The following is a 17335-nucleotide window of genomic DNA, read 5'->3' on the forward strand; positions in this document are numbered from 1 at the left end:
GAGCCCAATGTGGGGCTTGAACCCACAAACCATGAGAACATGACCTGAGCCGAAACCAAGAGTAGGATGCTTAACCAGCTGAGCCACCCTGGGGCCCTAATTCATTTTTTAAAAGAAAAAGATTTTCAAACTGTTTTGCATGTGTGGATGCACACACATGTACAAATACACACAAACCTGAACTTTAAATTGTATAAAAGAAACATATTTAAAACAGTTATTCAAGAAGGCTAATGATCAAGGGATGATCAAAGTATTTTAAGCAAGTTTAAATAATGAGAGCACAGTTTGACACCCTGTTATACAATGTGAGTGAATATAGGCCATAAAAGCATAAAACTACTATATTTGAGCCACGTTGTGATGCTAGATGACACAATTCTCTACAAAACATGAACACAACGAGCTACTTCGTAAATCTGAAACAAGAGAAGATTCTTAAGTCAAAACGTCTAATGTGAGGAGCCCATAAACACTCACAGAACAAGACAGGTCAAGAGGCCAAAAACTGTCAAGCATGAGAGCAGACATATGTATAAATCAAGAACTCTCAGAAACATAAGCATATGTATATAGATCCACAAACACAGTGAGAGATAGCAATATTCTTCTCTCAGAATCTGACAGTTTAAATAGTCAAAAAGAAATAGCAAAGACAGAGACTCTATAATCCAATGTTATCTCTTAATATTTAAATTTTGTGTGCGTGTTTTGGCCAACAAAGTATATATGGTATGTAGGGATTTTAAAGAATGCTTCCTGTCTGACCATAAATCAATGTAATACCAAATAATCCAACAAAGGAGGAGAAAGCATCTATGAAAGAGATGCTGCTGATGGCTTGGGTGGAAATGTGATGGCGGGAAGTAGAGAGATTTAAAAGCAAGGTAACTCCCAGATATCATAATAGCATTACTGGGTAGTCATTTTTAAGCCACAGATGCTCAACAACAGCATTAGTCTTTCAGGGTCCCAGTGTGAAAAAAAAAAAGGATGTTGGTACAAGTAACTAATAAAACTGAGTATCTATTGAAAATCACTAAATTGAACATGGCAAACCCAAACTCACCATCATTTACAAATGATGAAAGTATTAGAAGAAAGTAAAGGGGCACCTGGGTGGCTCAGTCGGTTAAGTGTCCAACTTTGGCTCAGGTCATGATACTCTGGTTCATAGGTTTGAGCCCCGCATTGGGCTCTGTGCTGACAGCTGAGTCTGGAACCTGCTTCGGATTCTGTGTGTGTGTGTGTGTGTGTGTGTGTGTGTGTGTGTCTGCCCTTCTTCTGCTCCTGCTCTGTCTCTCTCTCTCTCAAACAAAGAAACAAAAAACAAAACAAAACAAAACAAAGCAAAACAAAAACAACAAAACAATAAAAAACAAAACACCATTAAGAAAATAAATCTTGGTTTTCAAATTATTACACAGGTGAGCACATCCTGATAACATAGACTACACTAGCATGCTCCTGCTTAAAAACATCAGTCACACAAATGAAGACAGGTTATTTGAGCCGTATTTTGGTTCCATGTTCAAACAATGTTTTATTTGTGAGAAATTTTCCACATAGTCTTGGAATAATTTCAGAGAGGTAGAAAGTGTTTTTCAGAGGTCATGGTTGATTATTACAGATTAGGTTCATTTAGAAAAATGATAACTCCTATTATGATGGTTTGAGTGAATTATTTTTTCAGGATGATATATCATCATCTTTATATACCCTAAATGTCAGAAGAGATTTATTTGCCGACAACATGTGTTACAATATACTTTCTCTCTTGCATGTGTAATGGGACATGTTTAGTAGTTTTACTGCAAATGTTTCAAAACCAGCTTCTTTGTCAGAAATCTGTAATACAACACTGTTAATTGTGAATATAGTTATGGAAATAGGGATATATAAAATCCCTACTCCCCTCCTCCAAATGCAAGCAAAGTTGGCACATCTGGTTCAATAAGATTTCATTTTTTTTTTTATTTAAGGCAGAATCACAGCCTCTTTGGAAGACCCAGTGCTGAATGTTCACATATATGAAACTACTTCAAAGACATAACTATTTAAGAATCACTTTGGGGCGCCTGGGTGGCGCAGTCGGTTAAGCGTCCGACTTCAGCCAGGTCCCGATCTCGCGGTCCGTGAGTTCGAGCCCCGCGTCGGGCTCTGGGCTGATGGCTCAGAGCCTGGAGCCTGTTTCCGATTCTGTGTCTCCCTCTCTCTCTGCCCCTCCCCCGTTCATGCTCTGTCTCTCTCTGTCCCAAAAATAAATAAACGTTGAAAAAAAAAAAATTTTAAAAAAAGAATCACTTTGATGTGACACTATACCAAATAATTCATTTTTTTAATGGAAATAAATTATTTTCACTCTTTCCTTTCATAAAGATTTTTATACATGAATATGTGGATAAATATATCACATATAAATTGTATATTATATATTCATGTATTTATATATAATTTTGAAATTATATAGCGTAGCATATATTCGTATACACTGATATACACATAATTATACATAAATAGAGCAATATTCACCAGCAATGTAACTAATAAATCAGTGAGAAGGTACTATTTTTTTTCACTATTTAATACTAATCATTCCCATTGGGAATCATAACCATTCCCAAAGAGGATATAAGACATTATTAGTAAACTTTCCCTCCTATAATATTGTTCTTTCCTACCGTTCTGTCCAATCTTCTTTTCTTTACAACCTTTGGTATTATGTAACCTCTCTTACAACCACTTTTGGAGCAAAATTCAAACTTTAGATCATCAGCTAGGATTTCTACCTGAGTCTATTTCCAATTTTTGAATAATGATTTCCTGCTGATCACACAAACACAATGAATCTAAAACTACAGGATGATTTTCCATTCCAGCTTGCTCGTCCCTGTAGTCTCATTTTTCATAGGGCTAGATTTCTAATCACCTACTCAAATCACCTCAAAAGTTTTTTGCCTCCGCTCTCCCAAACTCAGAAATATTCCAAGTTCAGTCTTGAGCCTTCAATCTCTCAACTGCCACAATTTCTCCCTGCCATTCTCACAGCCATTATCAAAGTTCAGGTTAATACTTCCTTTAACTTTGGCAAAAGAAATTGCTTATGCTAATGGTTTTTCCTACCGGCATGCCGTTCATCATTTGTTTATTAATTATCAGTCACTAAACAGGAAGCAGGACCTAGTTTTGGAAGTTTGGCTCCTCAGCATCAAGTGAGAAGACCTAAGCTAGATGTCAGGATGTGTTTCCAGGTTGGGGGGCTTTCAAAAGATGACTGATGGGTGAGGTTAGGAGGAAAAACTAACAACAGAGCTCGGGTGTGCCGCAGGGCAGAAATCAAGAAAGCGGCCTGCAAATGATCTCAGTCATCTTAATGATAAAACAATGCACTGAGGTAAACTGTGTGTGTAAGTAAAAGGACTGTGCTGCCCTCCCACTCTGCCCCCACCTCCCCTCCGTCTCCCCTCCCCTCCCCACCCTCCCTTCTGCCCTGCACAGATCTCAAAGAGTAGGTCCATTCGGATCCCAACATTCCCTGCCATCCTGGACCCCAAGTTTTATGTAGTGAAAAGTGTTTAGATGCCAATTTAACCAGTTTGTTTCAGTTCTACTCTTTGCAAAAATGGGGGAAGGGGAACCTAATGGCTCTTAAAAAGTATTTTGTTTGATTTTCAAGTTCTGGAATTAGCTGCACTTTTATTTGTATTTTCGTTTCCCGAGAAAGGATACTTGGAAGACAGCCAAGGAACCCTGGGCAGGTAGAGGAGACAGAGAATCTGAACAATTCTTTTGTGTCAAAACTACAATCTCTTCATCCTGTGTCCTATTTCCCCTCCTTACTCCTGAGGTAAAATAACCAAAGCTTGTTCTGTTTTGGAATAATGAAAGTAGTTTTATATTAAACGGAAACAAACTACTTTTCCTACAGGAAATAAAAAAATAGCTTGCATCTACTATGGTGGGAGTCTCATTGCTTTGGGTACTCTCTCCCGTTTCTGCCTCCCACACAAGCTGTGTGTTCTGCAGTCAGCAGAGAATCCATTGCAGTCCAACACCACCCTTCTTGACTGTGTGAAAGATATCTCCTCTTTGAGGACACTGAAGTTTATACAGGTTGTGACTTTGTCCCAAATCACCTAACTGGAAGAAACACATTGCAAAGTTGCAACCACAGTGAAACTTAGATTGCTTGAGACAGGAGCCTTAGCAATTGCTGCAGTAACTGGAGGAAGAAATATAAAACTTAAGCAGCTTCATGCAGATCATTTCAAGATGGCACCTCAGTGATCTGAGCTGCCAACTCCTGATGGCCTCCCTCTGACCTTTAGTGCAGTTACAGTACTTTCTCCTAATGTTTTGCTTGTAGACAGTTAAAATGCAAAGAAAGTAATCATAATTAAACACTACTGTTCCACTAGCTTTGAAGTTCTACAAGACTGACCTTCTCTGGATTTTGTGTACATCACAGTGTGTGTGGCTGTAGGGAGACAACTCCACAGAAATGGCCTATATCCTTTCTCAGAGATGCAGCCCTGAAACGACTGTAACTACATTGAGTGAAAGTGGAAGGATTGACAATCTTCCAGACAGTCCAGAAAAAAATGGCTAAAAAAAACTGGATTTGCTTAGAAGTTAGGCAGATGAAAAACAAAAACACAACAAAACAAGGATCAAGCAAAATTGAATAATAACCCCTTCTTGAATGGCATCCAGAATATTTGATGAGCTGCAATCTGTGAATCAACTCAAATAGGACAATACCTTTTTAGACACAAATGTTCATACAGTGTATTGGAACTCTCCATTCTACCAATCTGGTGCTAACGAAGTTTTGTAACAGGGTTGAAGTCTCGTATCACCTAGCAATTTTAAAACTAGGATGATTGTTTTAATATCCTGGTTGAAACACAGGAAGATGGCTTGGTATTGTCAGGACTTCAACTTGGTTTGACCTCAGGTTGTGGCTAGACCCCAAGCTATGGAAACTAAAATTGTGTGCAAATGGGATAGTTCCAGCAGTAATATGAAATTTCCCTATACCAACATCAGCATCCCCGTGCCTAATGATAGCTCCTAGGGAAATGCAACAGATCTTCAAGAAAGCTTTGTTGGACCCTCCTTTAGAATCCAACATTGAGAAGAATCAGGCTTGTATTAGAGGTAAAGTTAAATGACATTGAAGTGAAAAGCAATCTGCATGTTAGTTTCAAAATCCCTACCATGGTGAGAGAAATTTCAGGATTGAACTGTTTACAAGCACAAAATGCCAAGAGGTGTGCCAAACTACTTTTTATTTCTCAAAGGCTTAACAATAAGTTGTTTTATCTGTGGGCATGATTTCCTACATAATTCCTTTCCTCCTTAAGCTTGGTATTTTCTGTGTATCAGTTTAAGAAAAGTAGTGTTGTCCACATTTTACTCTTCATGGATTTGCTCTCTTTTGTTACAAATTCCCACTTGGAATTTAATTTTAGGTCACCAAAAAGTTCCCTTCTGGCTGCAGATTTCCCTGAACCCCATTTTCAGTCAAAAATTGTTTTTCACTTTTTTGAACTCTTACCATTCTATCTATACATCTCTTAATTTACTTAAAACTTTCTGCTTCTTGATACTGTTTTTAGATGTCTTATTTCCCTTTGGATTCTGAGACTTTTATGTATAGATTTTTTTGTAAAAGCTTCTTATCATATCATATTAGTACTTACAGAAGTGTTTTTTTTTTTTTTTTGTTATTGTTGTTTTGTTTTAAGAGAGTAAACAACTGCTATTGTGTGTGTGTGTGTGCGCGCACACACATGGGAGTCGTGTTGTAGAAATCTTAAACTTGGAGCTATAGGAAAGCTACTGGCCTGTGAATATTTGTATTTCTTTCCCACACCACTCTTAAACCTTGTCTAAGATCTCCCCTGCCATGACCCAGGCCTATAATTTAGATTGTAGGGTTTTTGTTTGCAAAAAATGCAAAACTTAACTTTATCCATTATCAAAGTACCGTAGACTCTTTTTTGTTTGTTTTATAATTTAAGGGAAAAGTGAGGATAATGACAGTTGTTTGTGTTAGCATTTAGTGGGTTGAAATATTTTATAACTGAGATAAGTCAAAATCTATTACAATATTTAAGAAATGCAGCAGAAAAAGAATTAATGTTGACACTGAACATTTAGAAGACCACTAGAAAAACAGAGTAATTAGCTTATGCCTGGAGAGCCTGAGACAGATGTAATCTGATCTAATATCAGAATTCAGATATGGTGCACAGTTTTAACGGCCATATAATTTTGGGACTGATATTATTTGGATCTGTGGGCCATCTGCTTATCTTTACTACATCATACATATGCATATATAGAGAGATAAAGATTATGTCATTATAACAAAATAAATATTATTTATTTCAAATCATTGCTCATGGACACAGATAAAGTATTAGGTGCAGAAACACTTCATTATTTTTCTTCTTGGGAAGACACTGTGGAAATTTGTGTGCTAGTTTTCATCAACTCAGGAAAAATTGTCATTTATTAAAGAATTGATGCTGATGTGAAGTGACAAGTGAATTATTACACCACAGAGCTGTTTGCTTCAAGTGCATATGCTTGTGCATGTTATCACGAATTCTTCATGTTTCTAGAATGTTACTCGGACTATATACAACAAGCCACAAAATGTTAATGAGTGCGGTTCTCTCTACAGCTCTTTAGGGTAAAACCACACTTCCCCAGTGCAAATTATTCCATGACTGTAGAAGAGACTGAAAAAAAAAAAAAAAAAAAAAAAAAAAAGGAAGCCAAGGGGCACCTGAGTGGCTCAGTTGGTTAAGCATCTGACTTTTGGTTTCAGCTCAGGTCATGATCTCACAGTTTGTGAGTTCAGGCACTGCATGGGGCTCTGTGCTATGTGGAGCCTGCTTGGGATTCTCTGTCTCCCTGTCTCTACCCCTCCCCCACTTGCACTTGATCTCTCTCTCTCTCTCTCTCTCAAAATAAACATTGTTAAAAGAAAAGAAAAGAAAACAAACAAACAAACAAACAAGGGAACTCATATCCCTACCCATCTAAATGAATGTGGCTACATTAATCTACTCCAAAGCACTAAGCTTTAATTTATATTTTATTTGATAGTCTATTTTTAAATCAAAAAAAATGAAAAAGTAAAATTATACTCTCCAAATCATATGGGCTTGTGTCCAGCACTTAACCCCACATCAGGGAAAATCACAAAGTGAGTCTTGCCATCAACTGTTCATCTGTCTGACATGTGGCACTATATGTATCTGACTTGCTTGGCTTGCCTTTTTTAATGCTTGCCCAATTTGCTTTTCTACTTTGTGGAAGGCAGCACACACCCTCAGGGCAGTATTCGATACTTTCTGATGAAAAAAAAAGAATGTTGCTGACATAGCAAAAGCTTCAGGAAGTCACAAAAACGGGAAAGGTTTTATAAAACATGATTACCATTCCATTTTTTTACAAAAGGCTCAGATATTGATGGAACAAAGGTAATTGTATTTTAATTCAAGGTTTTTTTGTTTTGTTTTGTTTTGTTTTTTTACAGTCCCAAGTTGTATGGTTCACTTGTAACCGTAGGTGGTAGCAAAGTGGAAAATTATAGAGGCTAGATTATTCCTTAGGGTTCACAGTGATAACCAGAAAGATTATTTTCTGGTTTGCTTGAAGCAGATAGAAACACAGATAGAGAATGTATGGCATTGACAAGCAGGTTTCCTGTCATGGACTATTAAAATAGTAAAACTTGAGATGAGGATTGGGAAGAAAGCATAGTCAGTTTTTTCAACACAGAAGCTAACTAAGACAAGAAATGTTCTTTATTTACCAACTTCTCTTTTAGAATATCATTCTCTTACAGATCTCGAGTTTCCTTCCATTGAGCTAAAAAGGGCTAGCTGGTGTGGAATCAATAATAGCCAACATTAAGTACTTTAAAGTACTTGCGGGGTGACTGGGTGGCTCAGTCGGTTAGGTGTCTGACTTCGTCTCAGGTCATGTTCTCAGGGTTTGTGGTTCGAGCCCCGCGTCAGGCTCCGTGCTGACAGCTCAGAGCCTGGAGCCTGCTTCAGATTCTGTGTCTCCCTCTCTCTGGCCCTCCCCTGCTCACGCTCTGTCTCACTCTCTCTCTCAAAAATAAACATTAGTATGTGTGCTGCTGAAACGAGAACAAAAATAAATAACCATTAAAAAAAATTAAAGTACTTGCTAAGTACTTTAGCAAGAATATAGGAGTTAGTGCTTAGGCAGATCATGATTATGAAAGCTGTTTTGAGTTGTGGTGGGGAAGAAAAAATGATGATGATGATGATGATGATGATGATAACTGACTCAGAGGGCTATAAAATTTTGTTAAGTCTTCCACAAAACTCATGGGGTAGATAAGAACATATTTCGTGATTATCCTCACATTACAAATAAAAAACCTAAAGATCGGATAGATTAAGTGATGTGCCCAGGGACCATATATACCAAGGTGTGATACATAGGTGTGATAAAGGACGGGTCTTTCTGATTCTCTGACTTTTTATGCATTCCAGTCTACTCAGTTTATCAGAAAGCTCTACAAATGAGGTGCTTCTTGGGGAGCCTGGCTGGCTCAGTTGGTAGAACATGTGATTCTTGATCTCGGGTTTGCAAATTGGAGCCCCACATTGCACGTAGAGATTACTTAAACATAAAATCTTAAAAAAAAAGAAATCTTAACCTTTTGATCATGACCTGAGCCAAAGTCAGATGCTTAACTGACTGAGCCACCTAGGTGCCCCAGGACTGTAGCTTTTCCTTAGTTCTGATTCTGAATTTAAGAAACCAATAGGACTTAGGTATCCTCGTGTTGATTTTGAATCTGAGCGGTGAAACAGGACTTTGTATTAAATACTACAAAGCTTTTGCTATTTCATACCTTTGAATTTTCTGGAATCAAGAAATATGTTAATAAAACTACACCCAATGCTCAAGTAGAATATATGATTCATTGTAGCCACTTAAAGCCACTTAAAATGAATTTTTCCATTCACAAACTGTGTATGCTTACGGATGGCCATAACATTTACATTGTTTGGTGTTTACAAGCATAATTGCCAGCAAATTTTGGCTTTTGGAGAGGTAGAGTTGAGTTGGGTAACTTACAGATTACTTCTGTGTCAACAATCTTGAAAAATGAATTTTTTTCTCTATCTTTAAAACTCTTCCTGAATGAAAATGTCCATTATAATTTGTCAATAAATCACCTCCACATATTCCGTTTTATCTAAGACCTATAAATGTTTTTATGTGTTTACTATTCTTAAATACATCTAAAATTTTAACTTTGTAAAAATGCATATAGAAAAAAAGATTAAAGAGCTACAATGACATATTAATATTGGTTGTAGGTGTTTCATACAAGTATGAGTGGTTGTCACTTCTTTATACTCCTCTGTATTTCCTAGTTTTCTGTAATAAACATAGAGCACATTTAAAACAACATATTTGTTTTAAAAAGCACCCCAAATTCTACATATAAAATTTTTAAAAAATTTTTAACGTTTATTCACACTTGAGAGACAAGAGACAGAGCATGAGAGGCGGGGGGGGGGGGGCAAAGAGAGAGGGAGACACAAAATTCAAAGCAGATTCCAGGTGTCAGCTGTCAGCACAGAGCCCCAGACGGGGCTCAAACTCACACACCATGAGATCATGACCTGAGCCAAAGTTGGATAATTAACTGACTGAGCCACCCGGGTGCTGCTATGTATAATATATGTTTAAAGTTATGCAAAAAAAAGTGAAGCAAAAATATGAGAAGGTATTATTTAGTTCTAAAGGTAAAAAATGTTTTCTGAGCTGAAGAATATTTAAATTCTTCTTTCTCTTTTTATGTTTTGTAAAATAACTGCTGATATATTAATTTTATGGAAGATAGTTTTCTTTTCTATAAACACTCTTCTAACTGTACTTCAATATCTAAATGGACAACTTAGGCCATAAAATTCTAATTCATAGAGCTAGATTGATACAAAATTTCAAGTTGACTAGCTGTGCTAATTCAGATTCAGGAAAACAAATATCATCAACTATCCTACAGCTTGCTCTTGGTGAAATTGAAGCAGTCATTTCTGTAGTTAAATGTTCAAATGGAAAGCTGCAATGTCTGTGGCCTAGGGATACTTACAGCAATGGTATAATTGACATTTTTTAATGGATTTTAAAGTCTCAATTCTGTTCCTTCACTTTGTTATCAGAAATCTTAAAAAATTCTAATATATCAGTTTAATTTTTTTCAATTCATAGTCTCACAAGGTTATAATTAAATCTAGTAATATTAACAGTTGTATGACAATATTAGTTCATTTGGGTTACCCTCAAATGGAAACAGAATCAAAACTTTGTCTTTTCCCTATGGGTACTGATTTCTTAAAACAGTCAAGTGGTTTTTAAAAAGAAATAAGTAAATTTAAATCTAGATTCATTACCAGTTCCTTAAATATAATTTTTATACCAACCTTTCAGTCTCTCTTCCTTTTCATTCTCCCATGGTAGGAATTACTTTATTGATTAGGAAGCTATGGCCTGAGGGCATAATGAAAATCTGTAATGAAAAACTCATTTGAGAAAGAAATTAATAATTTCAACAGTGAAATCCAATTTTCCTATGTTCATTCTTGTAATCTATTTTGCATTATTTCCCACATGTACTCCAAACATCACTGACTCATGGCATTGTGCAGATAATCGATTAAAATGAAAGAATTTCATAAAATATGTTTCTTCAAGGCTAACCTCTGGCTCTTTTATATTAAAATAGTTATATTTCTATATTCAATAGCTAAAAATGTTATTAGAGAATTAAATACTTTTGCAAATACATGTATTGAATAATATTTATATATGTTGTTTTAAGAATTCTATAATTTATTGAGGAAAATAGACTATCAACTATGAACAAACACTAAAAAAATCTACATTTTAGCGAAATGTATTATATGATAGGCACCGTGCTATAGGACTTTCTACATTCACTGTCTATTTTCTTCCTGCAGGAACTTCAATAGGCAGAGACTATGATATCCATTTTTTAATCAAGAAAAAAGAGGCTTTAGGGAATGTTTAGCAAACTTGTCCAGGGTTGCATACTGGTTGAGATTCAAACCAAATGGCCATACTGACCCATAGTAGTGAAAGTATAATGATAAATTAGGAGAAATACTGCTTATAGTATCATAGATATGTCTGTAGTTGTGATAGCATGTATATGTCCTTAACTCTCATGGTTTTGCTAATATAAAATAAAAACTAATGCTACAATAAACAAAGTGTCTAAATCCTGTTCATAATGAGTGAGAAAGAGAAACTATATTGCATTCATTTTCTTTAAATACACAATAATGAAAGAATGTATAAAAAATAGAAGCAGTAAACCACCATACCCCAAAGTTCCTACTAGAAATACCCAGTTCCTTCCATAACTTAATTTCCCAGGGCCTTTTCTACACATACACAGACATAGCACACACAGCTCTACTTAAAATAGCACAAATACACTGAACCATATTATGTGTACTGCTTTGTGTCTTTTTGTTTCTTAACATACGTTAGAAATCTTTTCTCATCAGTACAAATAGGGTTCTTTATTTTTTAAAATTATTGAACTGTAGGTCTAGGTGAAACACTTACTTATTGGGCCCTCTCCTAATAAATATATCTGTAAGTCATTTCCAAATATTCCTTATTATAAAAGATTCAACAGCGATATAACAAAATTCTTGTAACATACCATTGTGCATAATTTTTGATATAATCCTATAAGTGAAATTGCTGGGTCAAAGGGTAGCTACATTTATGATACATACTGCCAACTCTCTTTAACCTGGTAATATATCCCTGTGTATTAAATGTAACACTGTTAGAACTGGTTCTGTGTTTCTTGTCGGCATTTCAAATAGATCTTCCCGCCTCCCAATAAATTTAAGCAGATTTGAGAGATTGCTGTTGACAGCTTAGTTAAATAAGCTTTCTTAGCTCTTCCAATTTGTGTGTTTATAATTCTTCCAGAGCCAGAGACATTACTAAAAGGGGTCCTTTCCAATTAAAGTAACAACAATGCATTTATGTATGGTGCCATTTACTGAATAGGAGGTGATCTCCATAGAAAATACTCATGTTTCAATCTGCATTGAATTTGGTTTCTTAAAATCATTATTAACCAGTTCTAAGTATATTACAAATAAATATGTCCATCATCTTAAAAATAGTAATAAAACAGAGCTATAATAAACCATTATTAGGAAACCCTCAGGAAATGAAGAATTTTTAACTTTGAAACTACCACACCTCGTAAGCAAATGAACAGCAACATAACAGACAGTGAAAGAGGCTGCAAAAGGCATTTCCATAGATATTTTTCTGACTATTGGCTCTTCCAATAACCAAGCATTAAAAGACTTTTCCTGTCTTCCATGTATCCTCAAATACAATGGCTAGTGACTAACTTAAAATATCCTGGCAAGAAGCATTATTTAAAGATAATTAGACATTTGTGTATTTTTTAATAATTTTATTATGAAAATTATACTTTAAAAATCACTAGTTTCTCATTTGTACTCCATTGGCTACTCTAATATTTAATTAATTACTTAGATCACATCATATAGTATACTCTATTTCTTGCCATGAATTTTTGGATGTTTTTATATGAACTTCATATAATGAAAAACATTAATTGAGAACACAGGTCGTTACAGACTGCACATTTTAACTGCTTTCTATCGGTTAAGAATGCTAGCCCAGTAATAAAATATTCTAGTCAATGGGAAATTATCCATTTCAGTGATTAGACAAAAACTTGAAATTTATGTGAATACATGTAACACTGAAACTATGTTAAACATACTATTTTATAATTCATAAAACAGTTTAGAATCTTTCAGATGCTCCAAAGCCATCAGTATAGCTCTTACTATCATTTTCCAGAGAATTTACCAATGATAAAATTTACTTCACTTTGCTAAGCTCATCTCTGAAATAACAATTTTAGACTTTAATGTGCATATTCATCTTTTCCTAGAAAAATATTGTATATGTGCAGTAATATTTCATCAACATAAAATATATATAGTTAGTAATGGTCGGTAATCAGTATAACTTTTGATTTTACATATTCTCCATTGACCTGAGATATTTAGGTTTTCCAGTCTTTAAAAGCAAGGGTATCTAGTTCAGAAAATATCAAACACATGCCGTTAAAAATGCTCCATCAACTGTTGTCTCTAAAGAATATCTTACATTCTTCAGATCCCTCTGTCACACTCCTCTGCAGTATTTTCTTAAAACAAATACCCTGTCATTCTCAAGCATGAGACATTTCATAATTCCATTTGCTGGTGGTACAAAGTTCAAATTCTTTTGCATGTCATTAAAAACTCCTGTCACCTTCTTTTGCCTTAGTAGTTGACAGTATTCCACCTCTAACATCATGGTTTTTTTTAAGTTTATTTTATTTGGAGAAAGAGAGAGAGAGAGAGAAACTCCTAAGCAGGCTTTGTGCTATCAGCACGGAGCCTGACGTAGAGGCTGGATCTCACCACTGTGAGATCATGACCTGAACTGAAATCAAGAGTTCAACTGAAATCAAGAGTTCAGCTGAAATCAAGACGCTCAACCCACTGAGCCACCCAGGCACCTCTTAATACCGTGTTCTATGTCTGCTCAAATGGTCCATGCTTCACACCACAGTAGCTCAAATTATGCTCCTTCTTTTAATTTTTTTAATATTTATTTTTGAGAGAGAGACAGACAGAGTGTGTGGGGGAGATGGGGAGAGAGAGAGGGAGACACAGAATCTGAAGCAGGCTCCAGGCTCTAAGCTGTCAGTACCGAGCCCGACATGGGGCTTGAACTCACAAACCATGAGATCATGATCGGAGCTGAAGTAGGACACTTAACCAACTGAGATACCCAGGCACCCCTATGCTCCTTTTTGAAGCATTGCCTGATTTCCCCCTAATAAACTATGGGCTCATTGGAGGCAAAGTATTTACTTTACTTAGGAAAATATATACCTCAGAGATGTTCCCCAACATTTTTGAGTGGATTTTTAATTGATGAATTTACCATTCGAGAACACAGATAAAAGCATCTCTTCAATTAAAATCTCAGAAACCTTTAGTGGAACTTCAAAGAAAGTGTTTCTAATTATAACACAGTATTTTACTAATTTGATTGCTATGTTGTATGCAAAAGTGTGGGTAGGAGTTTGATCCTGAGGGGAGATTCTAGGGGTTGGGAGGAGGATTATTACATTAAAACAAAAAGCTTTAGTGAAGGAAATAAGAGGGAAAAATGTCATATTATAGCTAAGATATGACCCAAGATCTCTCATTACACACCCTGATTTATCTATATATTAACTCTACATGTAATTATTGCAAACTTTTACCAGTGTAATTTTGATCATTCAAACTGGAGTACCAAGCACTGTGTTTTCAATTTTCTAATTATTGTCTGCAGCATTAAACATGGTAATAGTCATCTGATTGGCACTTTAAAAGACTGAACTAATTAAAGACAAGAAGTAGTAAAATACCTGATGTTTTTTAAAGGACAATGGTACAAACATAAAAAGCAGACAATCTCCAAATTTACATATAACCAGCACATTGAGCTTTTAGTAGTTCTGGCTCTGTGTTAAGAATTTTATGTGCTATAATTCATCTAATTGTCACAGAAAACTTGTGAGATAGGCACCATTAATATCTTTGTCATTTTGTACATGTGGAAACAAGTTTATTGATGTTAAATAACCGTCTTAAAGATATACAATCTGGAAGTGATGCAGATAGGGAACTCAAAGGCAGCTGATTTCAGAACCCAGGATCTTTTTTTTTTTTTTTTTAATGTTTAGTTATTTGTTTTTGAGAGACAGAGAGAGAAAAACAATAGGGGAAGGGTAGAGAGAGAAGGAGAGAGAGAATCCCAAGCAGGCTCCATGTTGTCAGCGCAGAGCCTGACACAGGGCTCAATCTCAGGACAGGAAGAGATCCTGACCTGAGCCAAAATCAAGAGTCAGACAGCTGACTGAGCCACCCAGGGTGCCCCTGAGAACCCAGGATCTTAATCACAATATATTCCTCCTCTTTGAATTTAGGATGAATGGAGTTTCCTGGTTATTTCAACATAGAATGGCATATCATAAAAATTTTATCTTGTACATTTTTGAGATTGGAGATTAATTTGGAAAAGGAAAAATGACTTAAAATGAGAAAATAGGCTTAATAAATTAGTCTCTAAATCCAGAGACATGGGGAAATTACTCTAAGTGGAATATTGACAATGGGTTGGTAATGGAGCAACCATTTTACTTGAGGGTATGCCTTTTGAAACCAAAGGAGCAGGAATGGGAAAATAAAGGAAATAAGGTCTATTAGTTATTGAAGATTATCTCTATTTTTATTGGAATAAGTAGATGTTTGAATATGAAGTTTGTAAATACACAGGGAGATGGATCAATTGGATAAAAATCAAAGTTCCAGTGCAAATTGGGTATTTTTCATTTTCTGAGAATTTTAAAAACATTGTAAAACCAGTCTGAGTAATCCAAAGCTTTTGTTCTGCATTAATAGGTCTTTCTATGAAGTAGTCTCTATTGTATGGTATAATTACTTTAAAATCATTGTTTTTTTTTGGTGATTTAATTTGAAAATGTTCATTGTTGGGGGCACCTGGGTGGCTCAGTCAGTTAAATGTCTGACTTCGGCTCAGGCCGTGATCTCACAGTTTGTGAGTTTAAGCCCCACATCGGACTCTGGGCTGACAGCTCAGAGTCTGGAGCCTGCTTTGGATTCTCTGACACCTCCCTGCTTGCACTCTGTCTCTTCTCAAAAATAAACATTAAAATATTAAAAAAAAAAAAAAAGAAAATGTTCATTGTTATATCCAAAAAGTAATCTCTTCATATGATATACTTACTCATTTTCAGGACAAATTTTAGTAGCAGAATTACATTTTTAGAAGAAATCTTCAAAATCAGTTGAGTATTTTTATTCAGATAGTGTTATGTGAAGAATTACAACAATTTGGTTTTGGGGTATCCATTTCCTTGTGTTATATAACATTTGTTTGTTTTTTTTTATTCTTCATTTATTAATTTGCCACATTTTTTGTGCCTACTATGTACCTGGATAAAGCATGAGGATGCAAATATGAATATAATATTTCCCACCAAGAAGCTTAGAGCCTCTTAATGGAGAATCTTAAATTCTGATTAAATATGAACTTACACTCTGCTTAATAGTATTTCTGCTTAGCAAAGCTATGGTTAGAAAAGAAGAACAATACTGCTCTTACCCAAGGGAAACTGTAACCTCATCAAGTTAGACAACCAGTCAAGGTTTGCGTCTTGCATCTCTCTGAGAGGTGATGTAGTCAAATATCAGCAAAGATGGAAAGCAGAAGGGAACTTCTTATCACAATCTTCACTGCGGTTAGTCATGGAGTTACAGAGAGTCTTTTCTTCAAAATGTACATTTATTATTTTCCACAGCAAAATTCTTTTTTTAATTTTTTTTGTTTATTTATTTCTGAGACAGAGAGAGACAGAGCACGAGTTGGGGACGGGCAGAGAGAGAGGGAGACACAGAATCAGAAGCAGGCTCCGGGCTCTGAGCTGTCAGCACAGAGACCGACGCAGGGCTCGAACTCACAAACCGGGAGATCATGACTTGAGCCAAAGTCAGTCGCTCAACTGACTGAGCCACCCAGGCGCCCCTCCACAGCAAAATTGTTAAGCCCATGTTCAGTATACACCAGCATTCTGCTGGGGGTTAGAGAGACAGATGTATCACCAAGACAAAATTGTTTCTGCTCCACTACAGTATAGCATCTACAGAAACCAATTTCCAGAGCCTATCATGTCTGCCTGGTTGTACAGACATCTGTAATTTGGCATGTTCTAAATCAAATTCATTTCCGGTTCCTCTCCTCAACTCTGCCCACACGTGTTCTTGGATCTATTTTCTTATTTTGTCTAATGACAAGACAATGCCTCTGCACTGTTGCCTGAGGTAAAAATCTCAGCATCTTTCCTGACTCTTCCTCTGTTGTCCTCACTGATGACGCACACCATCCCACATGCAGTATGTAATCAAGTTCAGTCAATTCCATCTCAGATATGTCTCTGACATTTTCCTGTTTTTTCTTTTTTCTTTTTTTTTCTGACTCACTTCCTCCCTCTAGAGAAGATAAGCCCTGCAGAGTAAGAACTTGATCTGTTTTGTTCACTGCAGTATCCCTTGCTCCTAGAAGAGTTCCTGGCACATAGTAAGGCTTCAACAAATGTTTGTTAAATGAA

The 17335-nt window shown here is 35.9% G+C and overlaps 1 protein-coding gene across 5 annotated transcripts in view; it reads right to left on the reverse strand.

The window, feature by feature from the left end:
* Window positions 1–17335, reverse strand: part of MGAT4C (MGAT4 family member C) — a 740390-nt gene that overhangs the window by 21887 nt on the left and 701168 nt on the right. Inside the window, exon 3 of one of the 5 annotated variants that reach the window (XM_045467112.1) lies at window positions 10494–10592. The exons of 3 other annotated variants lie outside the window; for them this stretch is intronic. The gene's annotated coding sequence lies outside the window, so the exon portion shown is untranslated. The remainder of the gene's footprint in view (window positions 1–10493; window positions 10593–17335) is intronic. One more of the 5 variants, XM_045467109.1, reaches the window with a different exon arrangement.

This window comes from Leopardus geoffroyi, chromosome B4, assembly GCF_018350155.1.
Source record: "Leopardus geoffroyi isolate Oge1 chromosome B4, O.geoffroyi_Oge1_pat1.0, whole genome shotgun sequence".
Classification (NCBI taxonomy): Eukaryota; Metazoa; Chordata; class Mammalia; order Carnivora; family Felidae; genus Leopardus; species Leopardus geoffroyi.